The sequence below is a fragment of the Haemaphysalis longicornis genome, unplaced genomic scaffold, assembly GCF_048455015.1.
Source record: "Haemaphysalis longicornis isolate Haplotype H1 unplaced genomic scaffold, Haemaphysalis longicornis Haplotype H1 scaffold_7, whole genome shotgun sequence".
Classification (NCBI taxonomy): domain Eukaryota; kingdom Metazoa; phylum Arthropoda; class Arachnida; order Ixodida; family Ixodidae; genus Haemaphysalis; species Haemaphysalis longicornis.
The window spans coordinates 65,426,837-65,434,694 of NW_027526422.1; positions in this window are offsets into that span (position 1 = coordinate 65,426,837).

The following is a 7,858-nucleotide window of genomic DNA, read 5'->3' on the forward strand; positions in this document are numbered from 1 at the left end:
AAATAGCGAAAATGTCTAACCGTGTAACGCGCTTTATTTACACGAAAAATCTGATTCGGCGGAAGTAACACCTGCAATCATTATAATAATGTTAATGGGGATAACTGGTCGGACAGAATCTTTAAAAACCCAAAATTTGTCTGTAAAGAACTCACAATCTAGATATGCGGCATAAGAATGGTACGCGCAAACAATTCTATGCATTCTGCATATTTTTTTACAGCAGTAGCAGCATCAAGAATTGAATTGAATTCGGCCACTTAATTCTGGTGCGTTTACTATGGGGGTACAGAAGGGGTACACCGTGATAGGTTGGCGGGAACGTAGGCGAGGCAGTTACGTGGCAGGGACTGTAAAAGACAATCACATTTCGACTACATGTCCGGCGAAGGGAGCAGATACATGGACAGTTATTTATCTCTGGGACAGCTGTTCCGTTTTGTATTCCTTTCTGTGGTGCGTAAAGCGTTCTCTTTTGATTGCACCATGGATAGGCGTCCGCATATTGAGAAGGGCAAATTTTTCTCGACACTTTTAAGTTTGGGAAGCTGCTTGTCTGCAGATGTGCCGTGCTGTTCACAGAGCGATGAATGGGCGCCCGGAGGGAACTAAGTGACGTACTAAAATATCTGAAGTTGCGGCTATTGTGAATGCTGGATGGCTTACAGTGTGTGATATGATGACAATGTGTGATTCGCTAGCCACGCACCTTGGCCTTAGTAGGGTTTAACTCATAATCATCTTCGGTAACGTCTTTGCAGTTATTATCAGCGTATCGCCATCGGTATTCTTAGCGCTCCCCGTGTCACGCGCGTTTTGATAAGTTGAAGAAGACGAGAAGTACGACGAATACCAACACGATGGTCAGCGGCGATTGCATCAAAGTAATCTGCAGCATCTGCGCCGTAAGCCGATTCAGTCATTTTTTCTGCTTCTCGGGCTTCTAAAGCCGAGGAGTTGGCGGACAATTTGTCTTGCTCTCGGTCAACGCACTATCCTTTGCAGTAACCAGGCGTTCTTTGCCCTGTAGGGCTATACAGAGTTCCTCCGATGTCAGTCCTCTGGATAGTTATTGAATAATTTTGCACTGAGCAAGGCATTCAAGTACTACTTCAATGTTCCCATACTCAAGTGTCAAGCAGGGCAATTTAAAAGCAGAAGGCCTGAATTGTCAGAACTGCGCTGGCCGTAATTTAAAACCAAATTTGGCTTCTCTGTCCATGACCAAAGCCTCCACACGAGTGCTGAACGTTATCTCATTTATTACCCTAAATTCACGTACGGCGTGAATTTTCAAACGATGAGGGTGAAGGGGGGGGGGCAGCGTTACTATCGTTGTCACGTGAGGTTCTGACAAACGTCCGTCATTCGAGTGGGATGCAGACTTCTTCGATTTAGTTACCCCAATTTTGCACGTAAAGACAAAAACTGCCGCAGATATGGTTATAGCAGAGTGAAGTCAGGCAGCCTTACGCACTGCATCTGACCTGCCCCGAGTGGAGCAGAATTCCCTACATTTTTCAAGGAGCCTGCGTTTCTTATGATTGATCATTGATCACAATTCTGGTATTCACCCGCGCTTACGCAAGTAAATACGCCCTAGTCTTTCAAGTGCGAATTAGAGGCATCGACAGGCCCGCAGCACTGCTGTTCCGGGATATGCCTCAAAGTGTAGTGTAGCGCGGCCTGACGAAACCGAACAGGCTTCGGAGAACGATGAAAAAGCCGACAGAAAGCAAACGTACGCCGAATGGGCGAGGGATCAGAAAAAGGCCCTCGAGAAGTTCACGCAAGAAATAACGACGACGGCGCACACACCTTTCGTGGACGCCAGGCTGGCTCACATGTGGGCTGCCCGGCACTCGCTAACGCGAAGGTGCGCCGACGTCACAACAAGAAGCTGGTCAAACGTATCGCGGTCCTTAACAAACAGATCGCCAAGCACATGGCCAAGCTATGCCGAGAGAACTGGCTGAGCACTTGCGACAGCTTGCAGGGTAAGCTATCGGCACGGAAGACGTGGTGCTTACTCAGGCACCTAATCGACCCGATGAGGAGCAAGACCGCTACCGACTGCAACCTTACCAAGATCCTCAACACGTACAAGGGAGACGGCCGCAGGCTACTGGAAGACCTGAAGGCAAAATACCTCAAGACCGAGCGAGGCCAGTACCCGACGCCCGAGAGGTACGGAGGCCCTGAAAATGAAGAGATGGACAGACCCTTCACCAAGACTCAACTCTGGTCGGCCACTGACGACAGCAACAGAAAGCGCGCCCCCGGCAGGGACGCGATCACGTACAAGTTGCTTGGAAACATGAGCGAAGCGGCGGCCCGCGGCCTCCTGGGGCACATCAGCGAAACCTGGCAGAGCTCGTGGCTGCCGAAAGAATTGAAAGAGGCAGAGGTTCGATTCATCCCGAAACCCGGCAAAGCGCTGACGACTGACAACATGCGGCCCATCTCCCTTACGTCGTGCGTGGGGAAGGTGATGGAACGTATGGTCCTTCGTAGACTTCAAAAACACTTGGAAGAAACAAACCATGTTTCTTCCAAGACCCTGTATGGGTTCAGACAACACCTGGGCACCCAGGACGTCCTGATCCAACTGCAAGAACTCGTCGTCAAGAAGGCGACGGGGAACGCGGGGTGGGAGATACTCGCCCTAGACCTAAAAGGGGCCTTCTAAAACGTGTCTCACGTGAGCGTGCTCCAAAATCTAAACAAAACAGGATGCGGTCGGAAGACCTTCGGCTACATCAAGGACTTCTTAACGAGAAGAACCGCGACCATCAGGATAGGGGAAGAGAAGTCGGAACCCGTCGAGCTCGGCGAGAGAGGCACCCCTCAGGGGTCAGTCTTGTCGCCCCTGCTCTTTAATCTGGCCCTCCTGACCCTGCCAAGTCTACTCAAACAAATCGAAGGCGTGGACCACGCGCTGTACGCCGGCGATATTACGGTGTGGACGAACCGAGCCGGGTCCGATGCCTGGGCGGAGGAAGCCTTGCAGAGGGCGGCAACTACCGTACACGAATATGCAAAGACCTGCGGGCTGAGCTGCGCTCCCCAGAAATCGGAGCTGCTCATGGTTCAGCCGGGACGACCCAAGAAGGAACTACCGCCGAACGTGACCATCACCATTGACGGCACAGCCTTTAAACCGACGCAACAGACCAGAATCCTGGGTCTGCTGCTGCAAAGCGACGGACGAGCGTCCGCGGCCGTCACGAAGATCAAGAACACCTCGGAACAGATATTAAGCATGATCCGAAGGGTTTCTAACCGTAACAGAGACCTGAAGGAAGACGACGCAATGCGCCTAGTGCGGGCATTCGTCGTGTCGAGGGTGACCTACTCTGCCCCGTACCTCCAGCTAACGTAGGCAAACAAAGACACCCTGAACACGATGCTGCGTAAAGCAACCAAGCAGGCAATGGGCCTGCCGATCTACTCGTCCACGCAGAAACTGCTAAACATGGGTGCCCACAACACGGTGGAGGAGCTGATCGAGGCTCACCTGTCCAACCAAAGGGTACGGCTAAGCCAAACGGAGCATGGCCGGGTCGTCCTGCGGAGAATAGGATGGCAGATAAAACCACTGCCAACCAAGGCAGCCCTTCCCGAGCAGTGGAAAGAGGCCATTCAAACCAAGCCACTCTCCAGGAACATGTAACCGGGGAAGAACGAAGGGAGGCGGACCGCGCGAGCCAAGGCCCTGACTCGACAGCTGGAGGAGAACCCTAGGGTACTCTACGCGGACGCCTCTCTCAGAAAACACGACGACCCAGCAATGGCGGTAGCCACGTCCATCGACAAGCTGATCGTCAGCGCGTCGCTGAGGACGACAGACCCAGCCGTTGCGGAAGAAGTAGCCGTGGCACTCGCACTCGTGCAACCGAGCGTGGACACCGTGGTCACAGATTCGAAGTTTGCCTACGGAAGCTTCCGAAGGGGAGTGATCTCTACCGCGGCGCAAGCCACTCTCTCCAAGCACAAGCCTCCGGAACGAGCCATCGAGCTCGTGTGGGTACCGGCTAACTCGAAGGTGGAAGACAACGCCCTCGCCGACCATCACGCCCGAGAACTGTCCATCCGGGCCGAGGACGAGCCGGCTGAGCTACAGTATCCCGTGACGAGCTTTAAAGACATTACTCAGATGTACAGAAATGCGAGGTGCAAACTTCCCGAACCGCACCCACAGTTAATCAGGCAACAGCAAACGATGCTGCGGCGCACGCAGGCGGGATCGCTAGCGCATCCCGTTCTGTTACACCGAATGTACCCGGCGCAGCACGACACACTCTGCCCTTTCTGCAAAACGGAAAGAGGCACTCTGGCACACATCATAGCCGAGTGCAAAGACTTAAAGAACCCCCCACCTCCCTTTCCCCTCAACACCCCCAATCCCCAACCCCCCGAGCGATGGGAGACCTTGTTGTCCAGCCCCGCCCTGCCAACTCAGCTAGCACTGACGGCCAGGGGCAAGGCGTTGCTGGAGACGTATGGGTCCCGTGAATAGGGAACCACCCCGTCTGGTGCCTGCGCCCACCATCGAATTTTCGAGCTCAGTAAAGTTGATTCTCTCTCCCAGACGAACCGATAGCAGTCGGCGAAGTACTTCTGTATAGATACCGGCAAGCCAGCTCTCTTCGCTGAGGCGCTTGTAACGCCCTTGTATTTTCGCTGAAGCGCTTTTATCTAAAGAGCTAGTGGGGCTTTCGAATAGGCGGGGCTTATTCTCTCGTTTTGGCGCTTATTCCAGCCACCTCGCACCAAGAGCGGAAGCGTACGTTTCAGCTTCCGCTTCTTGATCTTAGAGCGAAAGTTCTATTACACACTTTCGCGCAAGGTCATTCATCGCGTCGCAATGACCTTGAGCTGCGAGAGCGCAAGTATGGCAGGTGAAGCGCAATGCGACGTGATCCACTGCAGACAGGAGTTGCACCTTTGCTCGCTCGGCGCCTTGTCGCTCCGGTATCACGTGACCGGGCAAGGGTTTCACGGCTGCTTGGCCGGCGCTTGGTCACTCAGGCTAACCATGGATGGCCGGTGACTTGGGCGTCCATGCCCGTGCTTCAGTGCGAGCGACAGGCTTAATCTAATCATCCCGTAGATAAAGCAAGACGGCAGTCGGAGAAAAAGCGGGGATATGCCGTGCTTTGGCTACGGTATTCCGTAGCTGGCGCAAGGAAACCGTCCGTCATTCCTTTAGTCCCGTGAGCAAAGCTGTCCTTAGGAAAAGGGCAACATAAAAATCTCTTTGCTATAAATGCTTCTGAGATAAAAATTTAAAAAGAAAATCCTCCTGAAAATCCAGCTGAAATCTTTGGGGTTTCGCAGTTGTGAGCACATCTCCCATTCCCTCCCCTGTTACTTATCGGAAGCAAAGTAGAGTGTTTCGAGAGACCCTGCAGCACTTGATATAAACACTTTTACGCTTTCCTTCACGTCTGGAAGCAATAGGAAAGCTATTCTTATCACCAGCATGGAGTGGCATCAATTTGCTCGTTGCAGCAAATACGCCTTCCGTTTATGCTTTGCTTTAATTTATGGCTTTGTTTTTAAGGTGGCTAACGAATGCGTTCATTGCTGAAACTGCACGAAAGGCTGCAATGACGTAATTTTAGCGGTCGAAGAACGGCAAGACCCGTAAAGAAAGAAAATTTTATTCTGTTTCTAAGCTTTCTGTTGGACAAACAGCAGTTTTTTTTTTGGTGATGTATTTGGGACCGCCTAACCTAAGTACTGGATGTGTTGGTTGACTACGTTCTGCAAGCATTCAATATTTCGAAAATAAGTTGAAGGAATGTGTCGCAGGGTCCCGTGCAGCTGTTTCTGGAGGTTACTTTGAAAGGGAAAAAGGAGACATTTCGAAAGCAGCAGGAAAAATGTTGTCCCTGTTTCCTATTTCATACTGCGCTCTCATTGCGCTTACAAATACCTACTCTATGCAGTTGCATGTTTCCGCGTCCTGTAAAATGTTTCTTTTATTTAATTCCAAACGTTCGGCTCTGTTTGCAGGTAGTAAACTCCCTTTCTCTTCTTCAAGGATTTGCCTCATTTGTAATGTCGCCTTTTCGTAAGTACCTTTGGTGAACGTTATCGCTTTAGCATGGTGGCGACATCAACAAACCAAATCCGTGATAGTGCGGCGCGTTTGGTCTTAGGATCTCATGTTTCGCATAGATTAAGCAGCAAAGCGTTCGGATCTAGCAGCAAAAGTTTGAGGTGGCAGCTTGTCAGGTTATGCTACCTTGCCGTCATCATTTATTTTATTTTATTTATTTATTTGTACATACTTCGATCTCGTAACGAGATCTTAGCAGGGTGGGTTACATCTTTGTGACGAGTACATAACATGACACAGAATTATACAGAAACATAGCCGATGGCAGGTAAAAAAAGAGACGCACAACAACAACAATCAAAGCAAGTGCGACTCGACTAAGGATAATTGGCTTTGTGAAACATTATTCGCCAGGTCATTCAAGTCTGCAATGGTACGTGTGAAAACAGAATATTTAAAACAGTTATTTCGCGGAACAAGTGGTGTAATCATGAGGAAGTACCGTTTTCTGGTAGCCTAACCAGAAGAATAGGATAAAATGTGCAGAGTATCTACACGGTAGTGTTATTTGACTAACTGAAAAAGAAAGTTTTAGCAACAGATGTGATTTCTCTCGGAAACTGCTTAAAACGCGCTTCTGATTAGAGTTCAGTAATGGAGGAGCGACCATATGAGTTATATATAAATCGCACTGCTCTCTTTTTTATTCTTTCTAATTTTTCTATATTATTCCCAGTGAAATAGTGTCAAATGACGACTGCGTACTTCATTATTAGCGAATTGTTGAATTGTAGGCAAGAACGCGTAGAAGGCGTCGGGTGTGGCAGAATTTAACGAACTCCTTAAGAGAAAAAGTTTCCGATGACTTTTTGCGATTACGACATCAATATGCTACGTCCAAGAGAGGTCATTTGAAATCCAAACACAGAGATATTTGTACTCCTGTACTTCTGAAAGCAAAACGTTGTTTTCTGTGTAACAAAACAAAAGCGGTCGTTTTTTATGTAATATTATCATAAATACTGTTTGTTCAAAGTTTATTAACATTTTGCCATTTGTTGCATCGCTCTTCTGATTCCCGCTTACGTTAACCAAAGAAACGTTTGTAGTGTGTCTCGCATCCGTGTTAATGTCCAATATGATTTGCAAAGGAGCCATTGACCAGATTCCTCTCGTAGAAGCAATGGCTACTTTCTAGCATAGTTTTCGACTAAAGTTGTAGCATAACAAGAGGAAAAGTTCCCCCTGAAATGATGACGCTGGCCTTTTCCTTCCCTCAACCCACCACGGCTCAGCTGGAGAAATAAAGAAACAAACAGATGGCTCGGTTGGGCGTTGGGCTGCTGGGCACGAGGACGCAGTTTGGATCCTGTCTGCGGCGGACGTTTTGCTTATGAAGGCGAAAAACGAAAGCGCCAGTGTGTCAAGACTTAGGCACGCGTATATAACCTCAGGCGGTCTACATTCATCCGCCGTACGCACGTCGTACACGGCGCACGTCGTAGCCCATGGATACAGCTCGGCGTAGACAACTCCCAAATATTTTGATATGCTCCCCTCTGTTTGGCCATCGTCACCAATGTCTTGAACTACACAAGACCCTAAAGAGTAAAATGAAATCGAGGCTTAGACGGACGCCCGTCTGGTCGGGAATGACATTAGAATACATAATAAAGAAGACGGCGAGCACAAGAGAAAATATAACAATGGCGCTTCGGCCCCCCGAACGAGAGCCTTGTTCGCTCCCGTTAGGGGGCCGAAGCGTCAGTGTTTTATTTTCTCTTGTGGTCG